Genomic DNA, 19,748 nt, shown 5'->3' with positions numbered 1-19,748 from the left:
CAAAGAGTAGGGGTAAAATTTTCAGATTTAGTAATAGCACAATTATAGCATTAATTCGGCTTAAAACAACCAAATCCACCATCTGCTCAACGATTTGTTGAAACCCCCACCATGGCTCAACATACACGGCTTAAAGTGGTCACGGTAGACTCCACGGGGTAGCAAGATATCACTCATATAATGAAAAATGAAAAAATGAAAAATGATTTATTCTCTCACAAGCATATTTAACAAAATACAGGTTGGTGTCCCTTTTTAAGTATAGAAATACCTGTGTTAAGGAACACCGCTCTTCCTTAGTGATTACCTAGAAGCTAAAAGCAAAACTATGATGGCTACAAAGTATAAACTAAATAATTAATATGTAAGTAAACTATGTAATACTAAACTAAGATGCGAGTAGCAAAGTAACTAATGTAATTTTAAATGTTCAAGTATAAGAGCCACTTATAAGTGTTTTGCGCGCATGTGTGTGTGTGTGTGTGTTAAGGGAATGGTGCATTGATTGATTTATATATGATTATGAGTTAAGTAGATTATATAATCTGATGCGCTCGAGTACCAACAAAAATCCCCTTTTGGGCTCCTGGAATATTAGCGTAATTATTATTTTTACAGTAACTGCTGCAGCAATTTCAAATGTTACCATACATTGTCATAATAACCTCCTCTGCATCCCTGATTTATTTTTACCAGCGCACTGTCTATAAATGTCATAATGTTTTTGGTCTGTCAGACAATATATAGAAGATTGGAATATACTACCTACTGTCCTAGACACATGTCAGTGAGTCAGCCAAGTTTACCAAGACAGATTAACAGATACCGCTCTTCGTGCCTCATAAACTTGGCCTATTTTTCACCTTGAATGAATATCACGTATGTGCACTTGAACTGGAGCATTATGCTCAACACAAGGTTACCACAATATTGGATTTATCACTTGAAAGCACCTCTAAAGGGACCAGAGTATACTTTTACGAGAAATAAATTCGCTACTAGAGATGCTACGAATATTTATCAATTAATCGGTATTCGGCTTATTCAGACATTATTTCTAATATTCGATATTTAGTGGAATTTGATCGATCGTAATTTATTTATACAGGAAATATCACAAACTTATAAAAATTTCCACTCATTTAAAATAAAACGCAGAAGTTTTGTTAATATATTAATAAAGATCTCTTTTTACCATTGCGGACAATTTTATGTTTATCGTTGGCCAGATTTGCTTGACTGTAACTACACACTATTGCTGAGTACTGAGCGATAAAAGATAAATCTTAGCAAAGGGGGCTTTTGTTTCACTGACCAAACTGTGAGGGGTAAATATGTAGGTCATAATAATTCAGCCTATATACGTCCCACTGCTGGGCACAGGCCTCCTCTCATGCGCGAGAGCTTGGGCTACGAGTATAGTCCCCACGCTAGCGCAATGCGGATTGGGGACTTCACATACACTTTTGAATTTCTTCGCAGATGTATGCAGGTTTTCTCTTGTTGTAAATATCAAATGAAGGTATATTTCATACTTAAGTTTTGAAAAACTCATTGGTACGAGCTGAGATTTGAACCCGCGACCTACGGATTGGAAATCGGACGTCATATCCACTCGGCCACCACCGCTGGATGTAGGTCATACTGTACAACACGAAATAACGAAAAAATCCTGCCGTCTCATATATTTCGGTGTATCAGCGTCAATGTTTTCTATAGAACAGTTGTTTTTTTTTCCCGTTTTCGGGGTTGGTTCCATAGTAAAAGTTGTTCAGTATGACCTACATATTCATCCCTCAGAATTTGCTCAGTGAGAACAAAAGCATCCTATAGGAAGAGACCGCTCTTTAGCGATAAGACCGCCTGTCTGCTTTTATCTTCAATCAATTGTTTTTCTCTAAGCTGTGTTTACTGAAATAAAGGAGACGGACAGTTATTATTAAGTGAATGAAAATGAACGAATGTTAATGAACACGGGGCTTCGGCCGAGAGCGGGGCCGAATACCGAAAAACCACTATTCATAGCATCTCTATTCGCTACCTCGCTCCTTAGAGACAGCTAGTGTCATATTTTGCTTAGTTCAGAGAGGCAACATAAGGTAACGACGGCGTCTGCTCTTATTAGGGCACTGATTTTATCAGCAGTATACGAGTATTGCGTTAGCTTCTAAGTTTATTAGGTTCCTGAGATCTAAACCCGCTAAGGCGGTCTGAGTCAGTGTCAGTAAGATAAGCGTTTAAAGTAGCCTCCTAACCTCGTCGATAATGACTTTACCTATGAAGCAGGAGGTCCCGGTTTTGAATCTCGGTAAGTGCATTAATAAATAAATAAATATTATAGTACATTATTACACAAATTGACTAAGTCCCACAGTAAGCTCAATAAGGCTTGTGTTGAGGGTACTTAGACAACGATATATATAATATATAAATATTTATAAATACATATAAAACACCCATGACTCAGGAACAAATATCCATGCTCATCACACGAATATGCATGCATTATCAGACATTTACACATGGACAAATAATAATAATCTTAAAATTAACCTGACTAAGACAAAATGTATGCAATTTCATTCTTATAATTCAAATTCAAGACATATACATATTAAATACAATGAAATACCTGTGGAAGAGACAAGTTGTACAAAATTTTTAGGTTTAAACATAGATACCCATTTAAACTGGAAAAAACATATAGAATCAATATGTACAAAGTTGGATCGGTTTGTATACGCATTAAGGAGATTGGGAAAAACTGTTTCTACACAAGCTGCTATGACAGCCTACTATGGATATGTGTCGTCAACATTAAACTACGGTCTCTTAATATGGGGAAATTCTGTGCATGTTGATAAGGCCTTTATACTGCAAAAAAAGTGCGTACGTGCAATTACAAATGCGTGGTACACAGATAGTTGCAGACCTATTTTTAAAAAACACAATATTCTACCTTTGGCGTGCATGTACATTAAAAAAGTTTGTATCTTTGTAAAGACTCATATGGAGTATTTTAAGTTGCGCTCAGAGATTTTTAAAGGAAACCAAAGAGCTCAATATAGGACCCTTCTGTATCAGCCTCCCTGCCGTGCGGATATATATATAAACGGAATGCCTACAATACTTGCATGTAAATTTTTAATAAACTACCTGATAGTAGCCTTTGCACGATTTAGAATTTAAGAATGTATTGACTAAGTGGCAATATATGAATATGTCATATTAGCATATAGGGATTAGAATAAGTATATTTTAATATTTGCATGCTGTTTCGGCTGAATACTGTGACAATATTTAATGTAACACCTTGTACCTACGTATTTTTGCAAATAAACGCTTCTATTCTATTCTCTATTTTATTCTATAAATGCCCTTACCAGGATTTGAACCCGAGACCACCGGCTTCATAGGCAGGGTCACTACCCACTAGGCCAGATCGGCCGTCAAAATCTTATACCTTTAAACGAGCAATTCTTGTATATATATAAATATATATATATATTTCTGTGATCTCGGAAACGGCTCTAACGATTTCGCTGAAATTTGGTATATGGGGGTTTTTGGGGGTATACAATCGATCTAGATTAGTCTTATGTTTGGGAAAACGCGTGTTTTCGAGTTTTCATGCGTTTTTCTTTCGACGCAGAATATGGTCGCTAATTTCGTGTTGCCGGCCACTGTCCGTCTGGTCCAGCGGGTTAAGACGCGGACTGCTAAGCGAGTGTTACGGGTTCGAATCCCGCCCGGTGACTAACTTTTGTTTTTTTTTATATGTTCAAGTTTATTTATAATTTTTTTAATTTTTATTGTTTTAGACAAGTTTAATTTAGTAAAAAATGTAGTTAAGATTATCACCTATACACCACCATATTGCAATACATAGTTATAACCGAGCTAAGCTCGGTCGCCCAGGTACTGTATATTTATATGTGTGCTCATCGCGAATATTTGTTTCCGAGTTAAGGATGTTATCTTGTATTATATATAAGTATTTTGATGACCGGTCTGGCCTAGTGGGTAGTGACCCTGCCTACGAAGCCGATGGTTCTAGACATTTACGTATTTGTGTGATGATATTTAATGCTCTTGAGTCATGAGTGTTTTCTATGTATTTAAGTATTTACATATTATATTTATCGTTATCTGAGTACCCACAACACAAGCCTTCTTGAGCTTACTGTGGGACTTAGTCATGCAGTCTGTGTAAGAACGTCCTATAATATTTATTTATTTATCTATGTATATAAGCATATATTTATCTCTACTAGTACGTATATTTTCGCCTAGTTACCCATAGTAAAATATCTGGGTAAGTATATTAGGTTCCTGAGATCTAAACCCGCTAAGGCGGTCTGAGTCAGTGTCAGTAAGATAAGCGTTTAAAGTAGCCTCCTAACCTCGTCGATAATGACTTTACCTATGAAGCAGGAGGTCCCGGTTTTGAATCTCGGTAAGTGCATTAATAAATAAATAAATATTATAGTACATTATTACACAAATTGACTAAGTCCCACAGTAAGCTCAATAAGGCTTGTGTTGAGGGTACTTAGACAACGATATATATAATATATAAATATTTATAAATACATATAAAACACCCATGACTCAGGAACAAATATCCATGCTCATCACACGAATATGCATGCATTATCAGACATTTACACATGGACAAATAATAATAATCTTAAAATTAACCTGACTAAGACAAAATGTATGCAATTTCATTCTTATAATTCAAATTCAAGACATATACATATTAAATACAATGAAATACCTATGGAAGAGACAAGTTGTACAAAATTTTTAGGTTTAAACATAGATACCCATTTAAACTGGAAAAAACATATAGAATCAATATGTACAAAGTTGGATCGGTTTGTATACGCATTAAGGAGATTGGGAAAAACTGTTTCTACACAAGCTGCTATGACAGCCTACTATGGATATGTGTCGTCAACATTAAACTACGGTCTCTTAATATGGGGAAATTCTGTGCATGTTGATAAGGCCTTTATACTGCAAAAAAAGTGCGTACGTGCAATTACAAATGCGTGGTACACAGATAGTTGCAGACCTATTTTTAAAAAACACAATATTCTACCTTTGGCGTGCATGTACATTAAAAAAGTTTGTATCTTTGTAAAGACTCATATGGAGTATTTTAAGTTGCGCTCAGAGATTTTTAAAGGAAACCAAAGAGCTCAATATAGGACCCTTCTGTATCAGCCTCCCTGCCGTGCGGATATATATATAAACGGAATGCCTACAATACTTGCATATAAATTTTTAATAAACTACCTGATAGTAGCCTTTGCACGATTTAGAATTTAAGAATGTATTGACTAAGTGGCAATATATGAATATGTCATATTAGCATATAGGGATTAGAATAAGTATATTTTAATATTTGCATGCTGTTTCGGCTGAATACTGTGACAATATTTAATGTAACACCTTGTACCTACGTATTTTTGCAAATAAACGCTTCTATTCTATTCTCTATTTTATTCTATAAATGCCCTTACCAGGATTTGAACCCGAGACCACCGGCTTCATAGGCAGGGTCACTACCCACTAGGCCAGATCGGCCGTCAAAATCTTATACCTTTAAACGAGCAATTCTTGTATATATATAAATATATATATATATTTCTGTGATCTCGGAAACGGCTCTAACGATTTCGCTGAAATTTGGTATATGGGGGTTTTTGGGGGTATACAATCGATCTAGATTAGTCTTATGTTTGGGAAAACGCGTGTTTTCGAGTTTTCATGCGTTTTTCTTTCGACGCAGAATATGGTCGCTAATTTCGTGTTGCCGGCCACTGTCCGTCTGGTCCAGCGGGTTAAGACGCGGACTGCTAAGCGAGTGTTACGGGTTCGAATCCCGCCCGGTGACTAACTTTTGTTTTTTTTTATATGTTCAAGTTTATTTATAATTTTTTTAATTTTTATTGTTTTAGACAAGTTTAATTTAGTAAAAAATGTAGTTAAGATTATCACCTATACACCACCATATTGCAATACATAGTTATAACCGAGCTAAGCTCGGTCGCCCAGGTACTGTATATTTATATGTGTGCTCATCGCGAATATTTGTTTCCGAGTTAAGGATGTTATCTTGTATTATATATAAGTATTTTGATGACCGGTCTGGCCTAGTGGGTAGTGACCCTGCCTACGAAGCCGATGGTTCTAGACATTTACGTATTTGTGTGATGATATTTAATGCTCTTGAGTCATGAGTGTTTTCTATGTATTTAAGTATTTACATATTATATTTATCGTTATCTGAGTACCCACAACACAAGCCTTCTTGAGCTTACTGTGGGACTTAGTCATGCAGTCTGTGTAAGAACGTCCTATAATATTTATTTATTTATCTATGTATATAAGCATATATTTATCTCTACTAGTACGTATATTTTCGCCTAGTTACCCATAGTAAAATATCTGCTTAGTTTAGGGCTAGGTTGAAAATATGTTGCAAGAGAAAAACTGTTTAAGACAATAAAAGACCAGAGAAAAATTAACTAGGTAACTAGGTACCACCATAAATCTTAGTAACACGAATTTGTTACACACTGTTAACCTCCACAAAAAGAATGAATGACCATCCCTCGCTTATTTATTCTAGTAAAAGTACAGTTCTAGTACATTTACTGTGTTTAGTCTACATTTAGTTAGGTATTAGGATACCTTTTGGAATCTGCCCAAAGGATGTTTGCGGGTTACATTAACTTTTTACCGCATGTTTTTACCTTCAGAACAGAAGTCATTACAGAAAGATCGAAAATGTTCCAGCATGTGCTTCTGTTTTAGTTAATGAGAATTTGTTTAGGGTTGTAATAGTAGTTTGTAGACGAGTTTTTTTCTAGTTTCTTTTTTTTTAATACTACGGTGGCAAACAATCATACGGCCCGTCTGATGGTAAGCAGTTCTAGTTTTAGGTGGCAACAAATGGAGTGAGAAATAGTACATTACTGCAGATGCCGTGAAGTAAGGGATTGCAGGACGAGATTGCGGTAAACGGCCGAGTCGTAGACGAGGCCGGATAAAACGAGTCTTGCAATCCCTGTTCTGGCCAAGGATTGTTTAGTGCTTTTCTCAAACAATGTATTAAAATATTATAATTAAAATAACTAATTAGTAATCAAGTATATAAATTTATTAGGAAAAAAATTACATATTTTTCACACACTAATAAATGTTGAAAGTAATATTGGATATATTCGGACTTCGGACAGTTTTTAAAAGTGAAATATATTGTTTTTCCCGGCACATTAATAAAAATGTAAACTGCCGCCTTTTTTATTTTTTAAACTTGACATTTAAAAAATCTATTCGAGCACCTAGTTTAACCGCTTATAAATATAGTACCATAGATTATTTAAATTTTAATGTCGCAAGTATACTTACAGAGAGAGATGGTCGTTGGCTGTATGTAATATTTCCTTTGTCAGTCTAATCTTAGTGAGCAAATTTAAAAAGTTAGAGCAGCGGACAATAATTTAAGTTTCATACTAACTCCCTACATTACTTCTTGGCCTAGGTCAAGAAGTAATGTAAGGGGCCATAAATGAGCAACTTCATGTCTTCATTTCGTGACATTAACGCATACATTTCGAAGCATGTTTGAGAAAAGGATAATAATAAGTCTAGTAGTAACAAACATTATTTAATGTCTGATTACATTAAATAATGTTTGTTACTACTAGACTTATTATTATCCTTTTCTCAAACATGCTTCGAAATGTATGCGTTAATGTCACGAAATGAAGACATGAAGTTGCTCATTTATGGCCCCTTACATTACTTCTTGACCTAGGCCAAGAAGTAATGTAGGGAGTTAGTATGAAACTTAAATTATTGTCCGCTGCTCTAACTTTTTAAATTTGCTCACTAAGATTAGACTGACAAAGGAAATATTACATACAGCCAACGACCATCTCTCTCTGTAAGTATACTTGCGACATTAAAATTTAAATAATCTATGGTACTATATTTATAAGCGGTTAAACTAGGTGCTCGAATAGATTTTTTAAATGTCAAGTTTAAAAAATAAAAAAGGCGGCAGTTTACATTTTTATTAATGTGCCGGGAAAAACAATATATTTCACTTTTAAAAACTGTCCGAAGTCCGAATATATCCAATATTACTTTCAACATTTATTAGTGTGTGAAAAATATGTAATTTTTTTCCTAATAAATTTATATACTTGATTACTAATTAGTTATTTTAATTATAATATTTTAATACATTGTTTGAGAAAAGCACTAAACAATCCTTGGCCAGAACAGGGATTGCAAGACTCGTTTTATCCGGCCTCGTCTACGACTCGGCCGTTTACCGCAATCTCGTCCTGCAATCCCTTACTTCACGGCATCTGCAGTAATGTACTATTTCTCACTCCATTTGTTGCCACCTAAAACTAGAACTGCTTACCATCAGACGGGCCGTATGATTGTTTGCCACCGTAGTATTAAAAAAAAAGAAACTAGAAAAAAACTCGTCTACAAACTACTATTACAACCCTAAACAAATTCTCATTAACTAAAACAGAAGCACATGCTGGAACATTTTCGATCTTTCTGTAATGACTTCTGTTCTGAAGGTAAAAACATGCGGTAAAAAGTTAATGTAACCCGCAAACATCCTTTGGGCAGATTCCAAAAGGTATCCTAATACCTAACTAAATGTAGACTAAACACAGTAAATGTACTAGAACTGTACTTTTACTAGAATAAATAAGCGAGGGATGGTCATTCATTCTTTTTGTGGAGGTTAACAGTGTGTAACAAATTCGTGTTACTAAGATTTATGGTGGTACCTAGTTACCTAGTTAATTTTTCTCTGGTCTTTTATTGTCTTAAACAGTTTTTCTCTTGCAACATATTTTCAACCTAGCCCTAAACTAAGCAGATATTTTACTATGGGTAACTAGGCGAAAATATACGTACTAGTAGAGATAAATATATGCTTATATACATAGATAAATAAATAAATATTATAGGACGTTCTTACACAGACTGCATGACTAAGTCCCACAGTAAGCTCAAGAAGGCTTGTGTTGTGGGTACTCAGATAACGATAAATATAATATGTAAATACTTAAATACATAGAAAACACTCATGACTCAAGAGCATTAAATATCATCACACAAATACGTAAATGTCTAGAACCATCGGCTTCGTAGGCAGGGTCACTACCCACTAGGCCAGACCGGTCATCAAAATACTTATATATAATACAAGATAACATCCTTAACTCGGAAACAAATATTCGCGATGAGCACACATATAAATATACAGTACCTGGGCGACCGAGCTTAGCTCGGTTATAACTATGTATTGCAATATGGTGGTGTATAGGTGATAATCTTAACTACATTTTTTACTAAATTAAACTTGTCTAAAACAATAAAAATTAAAAAAATTATAAATAAACTTGAACATATAAAAAAAAACAAAAGTTAGTCACCGGGCGGGATTCGAACCCGTAACACTCGCTTAGCAGTCCGCGTCTTAACCCGCTGGACCAGACGGACAGTGGCCGGCAACACGAAATTAGCGACCATATTCTGCGTCGAAAGAAAAACGCATGAAAACTCGAAAACACGCGTTTTCCCAAACATAAGACTAATCTAGATCGATTGTATACCCCCAAAAACCCCCATATACCAAATTTCAGCGAAATCGTTAGAGCCGTTTCCGAGATCACAGAAATATATATATATATTTATATATATACAAGAATTGCTCGTTTAAAGGTATAAGATTTTGACGGCCGATCTGGCCTAGTGGGTAGTGACCCTGCCTATGAAGCCGGTGGTCTCGGGTTCAAATCCTGGTAAGGGCATTTATAGAATAAAATAGAGAATAGAATAGAAGCGTTTATTTGCAAAAATACGTAGGTACAAGGTGTTACATTAAATATTGTCACAGTATTCAGCCGAAACAGCATGCAAATATTAAAATATACTTATTCTAATCCCTATATGCTAATATGACATATTCATATATTGCCACTTAGTCAATACATTCTTAAATTCTAAATCGTGCAAAGGCTACTATCAGGTAGTTTATTAAAAATTTATATGCAAGTATTGTAGGCATTCCGTTTATATATATATCCGCACGGCAGGGAGGCTGATACAGAAGGGTCCTATATTGAGCTCTTTGGTTTCCTTTAAAAATCTCTGAGCGCAACTTAAAATACTCCATATGAGTCTTTACAAAGATACAAACTTTTTTAATGTACATGCACGCCAAAGGTAGAATATTGTGTTTTTTAAAAATAGGTCTGCAACTATCTGTGTACCACGCATTTGTAATTGCACGTACGCACTTTTTTTGCAGTATAAAGGCCTTATCAACATGCACAGAATTTCCCCATATTAAGAGACCGTAGTTTAATGTTGACGACACATATCCATAGTAGGCTGTCATAGCAGCTTGTGTAGAAACAGTTTTTCCCAATCTCCTTAATGCGTATACAAACCGATCCAACTTTGTACATATTGATTCTATATGTTTTTTCCAGTTTAAATGGGTATCTATGTTTAAACCTAAAAATTTTGTACAACTTGTCTCTTCCATAGGTATTTCATTGTATTTAATATGTATATGTCTTGAATTTGAATTATAAGAATGAAATTGCATACATTTTGTCTTAGTCAGGTTAATTTTAAGATTATTATTATTTGTCCATGTGTAAATGTCTGATAATGCATGCATATTCGTGTGATGAGCATGGATATTTGTTCCTGAGTCATGGGTGTTTTATATGTATTTATAAATATTTATATATTATATATATCGTTGTCTAAGTACCCTCAACACAAGCCTTATTGAGCTTACTGTGGGACTTAGTCAATTTGTGTAATAATGTACTATAATATTTATTTATTTATTAATGCACTTACCGAGATTCAAAACCGGGACCTCCTGCTTCATAGGTAAAGTCATTATCGACGAGGTTAGGAGGCTACTTTAAACGCTTATCTTACTGACACTGACTCAGACCGCCTTAGCGGGTTTAGATCTCAGGAACCTAATATACTTACCCAGATATTTTACTATGGGTAACTAGGCGAAAATATACGTACTAGTAGAGATAAATATATGCTTATATACATAGATAAATAAATAAATATTATAGGACGTTCTTACACAGACTGCATGACTAAGTCCCACAGTAAGCTCAAGAAGGCTTGTGTTGTGGGTACTCAGATAACGATAAATATAATATGTAAATACTTAAATACATAGAAAACACTCATGACTCAAGAGCATTAAATATCATCACACAAATACGTAAATGTCTAGAACCATCGGCTTCGTAGGCAGGGTCACTACCCACTAGGCCAGACCGGTCATCAAAATACTTATATATAATACAAGATAACATCCTTAACTCGGAAACAAATATTCGCGATGAGCACACATATAAATATACAGTACCTGGGCGACCGAGCTTAGCTCGGTTATAACTATGTATTGCAATATGGTGGTGTATAGGTGATAATCTTAACTACATTTTTTACTAAATTAAACTTGTCTAAAACAATAAAAATTAAAAAAATTATAAATAAACTTGAACATATAAAAAAAAACAAAAGTTAGTCACCGGGCGGGATTCGAACCCGTAACACTCGCTTAGCAGTCCGCGTCTTAACCCGCTGGACCAGACGGACAGTGGCCGGCAACACGAAATTAGCGACCATATTCTGCGTCGAAAGAAAAACGCATGAAAACTCGAAAACACGCGTTTTCCCAAACATAAGACTAATCTAGATCGATTGTATACCCCCAAAAACCCCCATATACCAAATTTCAGCGAAATCGTTAGAGCCGTTTCCGAGATCACAGAAATATATATATATATTTATATATATACAAGAATTGCTCGTTTAAAGGTATAAGATTTTGACGGCCGATCTGGCCTAGTGGGTAGTGACCCTGCCTATGAAGCCGGTGGTCTCGGGTTCAAATCCTGGTAAGGGCATTTATAGAATAAAATAGAGAATAGAATAGAAGCGTTTATTTGCAAAAATACGTAGGTACAAGGTGTTACATTAAATATTGTCACAGTATTCAGCCGAAACAGCATGCAAATATTAAAATATACTTATTCTAATCCCTATATGCTAATATGACATATTCATATATTGCCACTTAGTCAATACATTCTTAAATTCTAAATCGTGCAAAGGCTACTATCAGGTAGTTTATTAAAAATTTACATGCAAGTATTGTAGGCATTCCGTTTATATATATATCCGCACGGCAGGGAGGCTGATACAGAAGGGTCCTATATTGAGCTCTTTGGTTTCCTTTAAAAATCTCTGAGCGCAACTTAAAATACTCCATATGAGTCTTTACAAAGATACAAACTTTTTTAATGTACATGCACGCCAAAGGTAGAATATTGTGTTTTTTAAAAATAGGTCTGCAACTATCTGTGTACCACGCATTTGTAATTGCACGTACGCACTTTTTTTGCAGTATAAAGGCCTTATCAACATGCACAGAATTTCCCCATATTAAGAGACCGTAGTTTAATGTTGACGACACATATCCATAGTAGGCTGTCATAGCAGCTTGTGTAGAAACAGTTTTTCCCAATCTCCTTAATGCGTATACAAACCGATCCAACTTTGTACATATTGATTCTATATGTTTTTTCCAGTTTAAATGGGTATCTATGTTTAAACCTAAAAATTTTGTACAACTTGTCTCTTCCACAGGTATTTCATTGTATTTAATATGTATATGTCTTGAATTTGAATTATAAGAATGAAATTGCATACATTTTGTCTTAGTCAGGTTAATTTTAAGATTATTATTATTTGTCCATGTGTAAATGTCTGATAATAACCCCGCCGCTAGCACGAAGTTGCGAAAAGATAGCTTGAAACGTTGCCACTGCGGCCAGCAGTTTTCGATATCTTCTAAATTGAGCCCCACGGGCATTTTATATTCGACGGCAGACATTTCGTTAAAATCTTCTTAATCTTCACTTGTCTTTGTTCAATGAACATATGCACTCAGTAGCGATTTGTAGGTTATCTTATCCAATCCAGTTTAATCTTCCTGAATTTGACTCCTTTTCGGCTGCGCCATGTATGATCTTCAATAAAACGATACTTGAAAGTCTTCGGGTATTTATTAATAACGTCTTCTTATAGATATGACAATATTATTAATATTAATATTATAGCGAGCTGTGTACCGTGTCAGGGATATAAAGCAAGAGGGGGCTGTCATAGTGACACTTGGTAAGGTTTTACAGCACGTTGCATTTACAAAGAATGTTATGACAGGTGCGTTTATAGAGTATGCTACAGCTACATTTTATAACAATTTTTTATTGAGACGACAGTGGAGGACCCGCGCGAAATCGCCTTTTCATACCAATGTAGTCCTCATTTTCCTCCCTGGATATTAACATTATTGAAAATATTTTGACACAATTTGTTGTACATTAACACCAGCTATGTCACGTTTGATTTTTTTCGAATTTTAATTATTATAAGAGTTAAGAGCATTTAAAAATTTGTATGAAATATTTTTCGCTCCTAATTTTGACAATAATCAAAAAATCTAAAAAAGTCAAACGTAGGGCATAGCTATGGTTAATATACATCGAGAGAAACGGCCGTTCCCTTTCCTCTAAATAGATAGAAAATGAACAATTTATCACAATAAAAATCAAAATATGAAAAGCACAAAAAAGTATACGACACCTCAAAGTTTTAAAAATTAAAAGTATTTTTTCAACATCCAAAATAAAAAATGGTATCATTCGATTCCTTACATTTTATTAATAAATTTTATTAAATTGTGGCAATAATCAAATTTACCGTCAATATGTCAAATTTCTTGTTTTTCATACTTCAAGACGGCTTCGTGATCATGATCATTGCATTTTGTGCGTTGTGTTCGATTTACAGACTGACTGTCGATTCCGAATTTTGTATTGTTTTAATGCAATGGGTACCATATTTATGTCGATATTTGATCCTCAAAAACAAACTGGTTCGACTGATATCATTAAAAAAACTTGTCATCTAGCCTATTTGAAGATTTAAACTAGATTTTCAATGTAGGCATAGCTGTTATTCCTAGTGGAGCAGCGTTAGATTCGGTTAGGTCACAAATCCTTTTCAAAAAACTACCAAATCGCTTAATCCCTTCGTTATCGTGCACAAACACTAAAACACGTGACACAAAACGGGCTATACACCAGTGATGATCAAACGTTAATTAGAATTGAAAATATTGAAAATTAACCATTACAAATTGAACCATAAACTGTATCGGACGGTTAGAGTTTACGGTTCAATTTGAGTTATTATGCCGTCTCCGTTCTATCATCATTGGTTATCATTATAGATTCTGACTGAATGCTATTTATTGGATAGAATGTCGATATCACTAGGAATTGATGAAATATATTACGTCACACAATGATTCATTCAGCCATATCTCGCTTCAGAGCCGATGCATCATCATTATAATAACATCAACCTTAGCTGCATAATTCACCTCATACAGTAATCACTTCCCCAGCATTACTAGAGCCTCAAATCCTGCACTTTCATTATGTAATCACAGTTCACATTTATACTGGAAATGGGATGGAAGCGAAAGCGTTGTGAACACAGCTCAGCTGCGACCACAAGATTTATTGCTAATAGGCTTAGGTTCGAATTCTGCTAATAACGATTTAATTTGCAAACATTTGTGAAAAAAATACCCTGATGAAACGTGGAAAAAATGCTTCCGTATGTCTAGATGTTCTCTACAGGTCGCATTTCTCAACCGATCCTATTAAAATTTTGTGAACACGTTCGGTAGCTAGATAAAACTTTTTTGTCATTTTGTATTTAAAAAAAAACTCAAATTGGTGGAAATTGCCACAAAGAACTTAAGCGCCAGTAGGGTCTATGGCTCTTAAAACCATTGTGAATTCTCGGTGATGATGACTCAACAAAGTATTTTGAACTTTTACCGTCTTAAGCTTATCATGAGGTCTAGGTACCTACAGCTCACAGAGCTACTAGTATCAGTATGACTGAAGTGGCCTGATAGCGGGATAAAGGTCTTAGCACACTATTACAACTCAACAGCCACTCGACTCAAAATTAAATATTGAAATTAAAGCCTTATCTTGTATGTCCTACAGTACAATGTTTAACATTTGGTAACTGTCGGGTGGTCTACGCGTCGTCCACTCGTCGTCCACTAAGCTGAACCAAAAGTGAGTTGAGTTGGTGTGGAATTGATATAGTGTGCGAAGACCTTAAGAGTGCAAATTATTATGACTGCGGAAATCGCCTACTCAACACGCACCTGAAGCATCTGAAGGTCAAAAACTAATCTACAGGACCTGTATTCAAAACAACTTATAAGCTTATAAAACGTAGACTTTGTAGTATAACAATTCCATTTTTTTCTGGTGTAACTAGCGTTCTATAATAAATCGTATTCCATAATCCATAGAATTGTACACAGATTAGGTTCCCGGACTGTAACCGGACCGACCGGACGGACCCGGGTACGTCCTTAAACTACGTCCACAAGAGATGTATGGGGACTGTGAATTTCATCTCGCTTTGTGTGGTAGGGCACAGCACAGCGGATGTCATTCCAGATCTAGAGCAGAGCCCAACTGGGGAAGTACCTCCACCTTACAGAAAACCGCAGCCAAATAACACTAGACCCTACTCATAGTGTTGTGTTCCTGCCGGTGAGTAAGATTGCCAGAGCTCAACTAGGGGAGGGAGGGTTGTTAGGGTTGGCAACGCGCATGTAACTCCTCTGGAGTTGCAGGCGTACATAGCCTACAGAGACTGCTTACCATCAGGCGGGCCGTATGCTTGTTTGCCGCCGACGTGGTATAAAAAAAAAATTCAAAATTAGTTTCTTTCGTATGCGAAGTTTCCGTTTTGAGAATTGAATAAAATGTAATTAATCGTTCAATTTTCTTTAAGTATATTACAATTTCTATCAATAATTTTAGGCATAGATATTCAATTCAAATATTCGAATCCATAATAGATCCATAATTGTTAGTAGTTACAACAAATCTTAAAATTAATTAAGGTTAGTGACATACAAAATAATAATAATAAATCTAATAATATATCTACAAGTACAAAAAAATTAATATAACTAGGCAACCTAGATGCACCACTTCTCAGCATCTGTGGCTGCCACATGCAGTCCATTCCAGTGCATGTTATATTCATTCATGCCATGTTTCATGTTATTTTAGGATGTTGTTAAATGAGAGTGTAACTACGTTTGTATGGCGGCTCTGTACAGGCGACTCTTAAACTTAATCATTCAACTAAAACAAGACGTATTTATCTTCATATCTTCATAATATTGTCCTTTAGCTTTGATACTTAAACGCATTTTTTTATTACTAGCAATATGCTGCAGTTAACAAGAGAGAGAGGAGTCGTTAGAGCTAAATTCTCCAGGGGTGGAAGTGATAACTTGCATAAGACGCGAGTTGGCACAGTGGCTGTTATCAGCCATTGGGTAGAAAGCGGCGTACACCTCTCGACACCCCTGAGCCGCTTACACCGGTGTTGATCCTGGTCGTCTTCACGACGACACTTTCAGGGGCCCATCTAGATTAGATTAGATTCATTTATTTCTTATTGGAAATGTACATTATATTTTACATGTCAAAATAAAATGCATTCACAAAAAGATCGTCACAACACAATAACAACAATAATAATAACTACGAATCGGAATAAATAAAGAATAATAATAATCAAGTCACCGCCTGCCTCGAGAACTAGTGAAAACATTGTTATGGCAGGTGTCCGGACGTCTTTGCAATAATCCAGTCTCATTGTCCACCCAAATTTCAATCCATAAACTGTTCACTTTTTCTACAATAATCCCAATGCCTGCTGGGACTGGTTCATGGGTATCTATTGTTGCACCTGTGAACGGGTTCCAGCAGGCGTTCTACATGACATTATATCTCTCCAAGGGGCCTCTACGTGTTGGATCTATATCCCCACGCAAGCCTATCAAAAGGCCGGGATTTATAGGCCCGTGAAATCCAAGGAGATACGAATAATAAAAATCATTTTTATTAACATATTTTTTTATTAGCTGAACTACTTTATTGATTGACATGTCCTTTGGGTATTTTATACATGTTTTTAAGATATATTTAAAAAAAATTAAGGTCCTAGCGTCTTTTGAAGTCAACATTTTTGGCTGTTAAAGTTGTTCTTTTTTTTACTTGCAAGTTAGCCACACCTACCATATTTTGGTATAATATACACATGTTAATATTCTATTACATATATTTTTTTTTTCAAGAATATTAGTTGGGATCAACAAAGTCGAAATAAAAAATAAAATATTCAACAAAATTGTATCTTATAATAAAACAAATAAACTTACATTACATAACAATATTTCTAATTCAGCCAGGGGCGATTTTACTACCGCAATCCGGCCAGGCCCTTTACAGCGTAATTTTGGGCCATTTGTATAATGAATGAATCAGGTAGATATTTCAATCTCACATTCCCGTCATCACATTATGACAAATAGAAGCGACTTGTCAAGTTAATCCCGTTATGTGAGGTTTGTCAACGCGTATCTGTCATGTCACATTTATTGTGAAATGGTGTATTATATCGTGAAAGCTTTGGTAAATCCCTGCACGAATATAAAGGGAATATCAAACAATAATATCTAATCCCGTTCCATGCTGCTCCATTAATGCAGTGTTTATATTGCCCGTCTATATGAAATCAGGATATAATTTTATCCAGTGCACAAGTGTGCTCTGCCTACTTGTAGGTTTTTTTTAAGTTCATGAAAACTATTGATATAATAAAATGTATACATTTTTAGTTATTTCGAGTTAGACTTGCTTCTAAAATAAATTATTGACATATTTTAGGCTACACTATTTTGGCAGCTCTAATTATTCTCCATGTGTAACCTTTTTAGGGTTCCGTAGCCAAATGGCATAAAACGGAACCCTTATAGTTTCGCCATGTCCGTCTGTCTGTCTGTCCGAGGCTTTGCTCCGTGGTCGTTAGTGCTAGAAAGCTGAAATTTGGCATGGATATATAAATCAATAAAGCCGACAAAGTCGTACAATAAAATCTAAAAATTTTTTTTTTTAGGGTACCTCCCCTACACGTAAAGTGGGGGCGAAATTTTTTTTTCGCTTCAACCCTAGAGTGTGGGGTATCGTTGGAAAGGTCTTTCAAAACTAATAGGGGTTTTCACGAAACATTTTTTGATAAAGTGAATATATTCGGAGATAATCGCTACGAAAGAAAAAAAAATGTGTCCCCCCCCCCTCTAACTTTTGAACCATAGGTCCAAAGAATATGAAAAAAATCGTGGAAGTAGAGCTTAAGAAAGACATTAAATGAAAACTATAGCGGACATGATCAGTTTAGCTGTTTTTGAGTTATCGCAAAAAGTTTTCCCTTCATAGTAAAAAGACTTATTTTAATTAGGTACTGATTATGCAAATTTGCCTATTTGTTTAACTCAGGTGAAAGGTACCGTTTCATCCCTTGGTTAACAATTTGCTATACTTTAACTTCCAGTTTAGCTTATTGTGACGGAAGAGTAACTACGGAACCCTACACTGAGCGTGGCCCGACATGCTCTTGGCCGGTTATTCTAGTCTATATCTTCCCGCTGCGATATTATAATGATTTATGTGAATGTCACATATATAAAATTAAAAATATAATTCGAAGCGTCTGGTTGATGGACCTGGCAGCTTTCTCGCACAGCGTATTGCGATACAACGAGGAAATGCCTCCAGCATTCTTGGTACAATGCCCCAAGGGCCTATTTTAGATTTAAGCTAGTTATAGTAATCCTCTCTATACATATATGGACGAGGAGCTGCCTGCATTGTCAACCCTCATAGCTCGACAGGCATGTTACGTCACCAGTGTAGAAATTTGAATTGCCAAACGTTTCTTACAAGTGTACCTTTAAAGTAGATCTGATAGGGCCATTGCCATTTTGTTGCGGATAGATTTAGCAGATGGTCTGAGGTGATGCCAATGCCCGGGTGCCTAGATTTGGCTGCCCAGATTGAATCGCCACCGACCAGGGCCAATATGACAAGCGCACACATATCTCATCCCACTGCATACCATCCTGCAGCGAATGGATCGGTGGAAAGATTCTATAGTCAGCTGAAATCTACAATAATATATCATGGCAGCAACGATTGGGTAGGGTGCCTGCCTTTAGTCCTTCTGGATATTAGAAGGGCGTGGAAGGATGGTTTAGCTGCTTGCACTGTTGAACTAGTCTATGGTGAACCCTCGCGCTTGCCCGGTGATTTATTTTAGTCCTTATCTTTCCACCAAGACGACTCGTTAAATGTATACCGTCTAAAGATGAATAATATGCAAGACATCCAGCCATCGCCAGTCACTCTCCATGATTCTTAGAAAGTTTTCGTGGATATGGTACCTTGCTACAGTACCCCAGTACCATACACTGAATCCTACAGGGTTATTAGTAGAGGTGACAAGATTTTTAAGATAGATATTCGTGGAAAGCTCGTTAGTGTGTTTATAGACCGGATCAACTCTGCTCACATGCTCGAGGAGGATATCCAGCATTGTGAAGCTCCAGAGCGACGCACACTTTCCCGACGGGTTGTGCGTTTCCCTGATTGCTATCGACCCCAACAGTCTGGAGATGGCCT

General features: G+C 35.8%; 2 protein-coding genes and 1 long non-coding RNA gene across 4 annotated transcripts in view; 1 reads left to right on the top strand and 2 right to left on the bottom strand.

Moving 5' to 3' along the window:
- The window catches only part of LOC133530376 (orexin/Hypocretin receptor type 1-like), a 162,810-nt gene that overhangs the window by 92,824 nt on the left and 50,238 nt on the right, over positions 1-19,748 (bottom strand). The window lies entirely within an intron of this gene.
- Positions 1-19,748, top strand: part of LOC133530373 (uncharacterized) — a 211,178-nt gene that overhangs the window by 158,166 nt on the left and 33,264 nt on the right. The gene's annotated exons all lie outside the window — the stretch shown is intronic.
- LOC133530276 (uncharacterized) lies at positions 195-18,225 on the bottom strand. Its single transcript, XR_009801281.1, has 2 exons — positions 18,000-18,225; positions 195-251 (listed from the first exon to the last, which is right to left on the bottom strand). It is a non-coding gene; the product is annotated as an uncharacterized LOC133530276 (long non-coding RNA).

The sequence above is a fragment of the Cydia pomonella genome, chromosome 22 (genome assembly GCF_033807575.1).
Source record: "Cydia pomonella isolate Wapato2018A chromosome 22, ilCydPomo1, whole genome shotgun sequence".
NCBI classification, from domain to species: Eukaryota; Metazoa; Arthropoda; class Insecta; order Lepidoptera; family Tortricidae; genus Cydia; species Cydia pomonella.
This window is presented reverse-complemented; position numbering and strand designations above follow the sequence as displayed.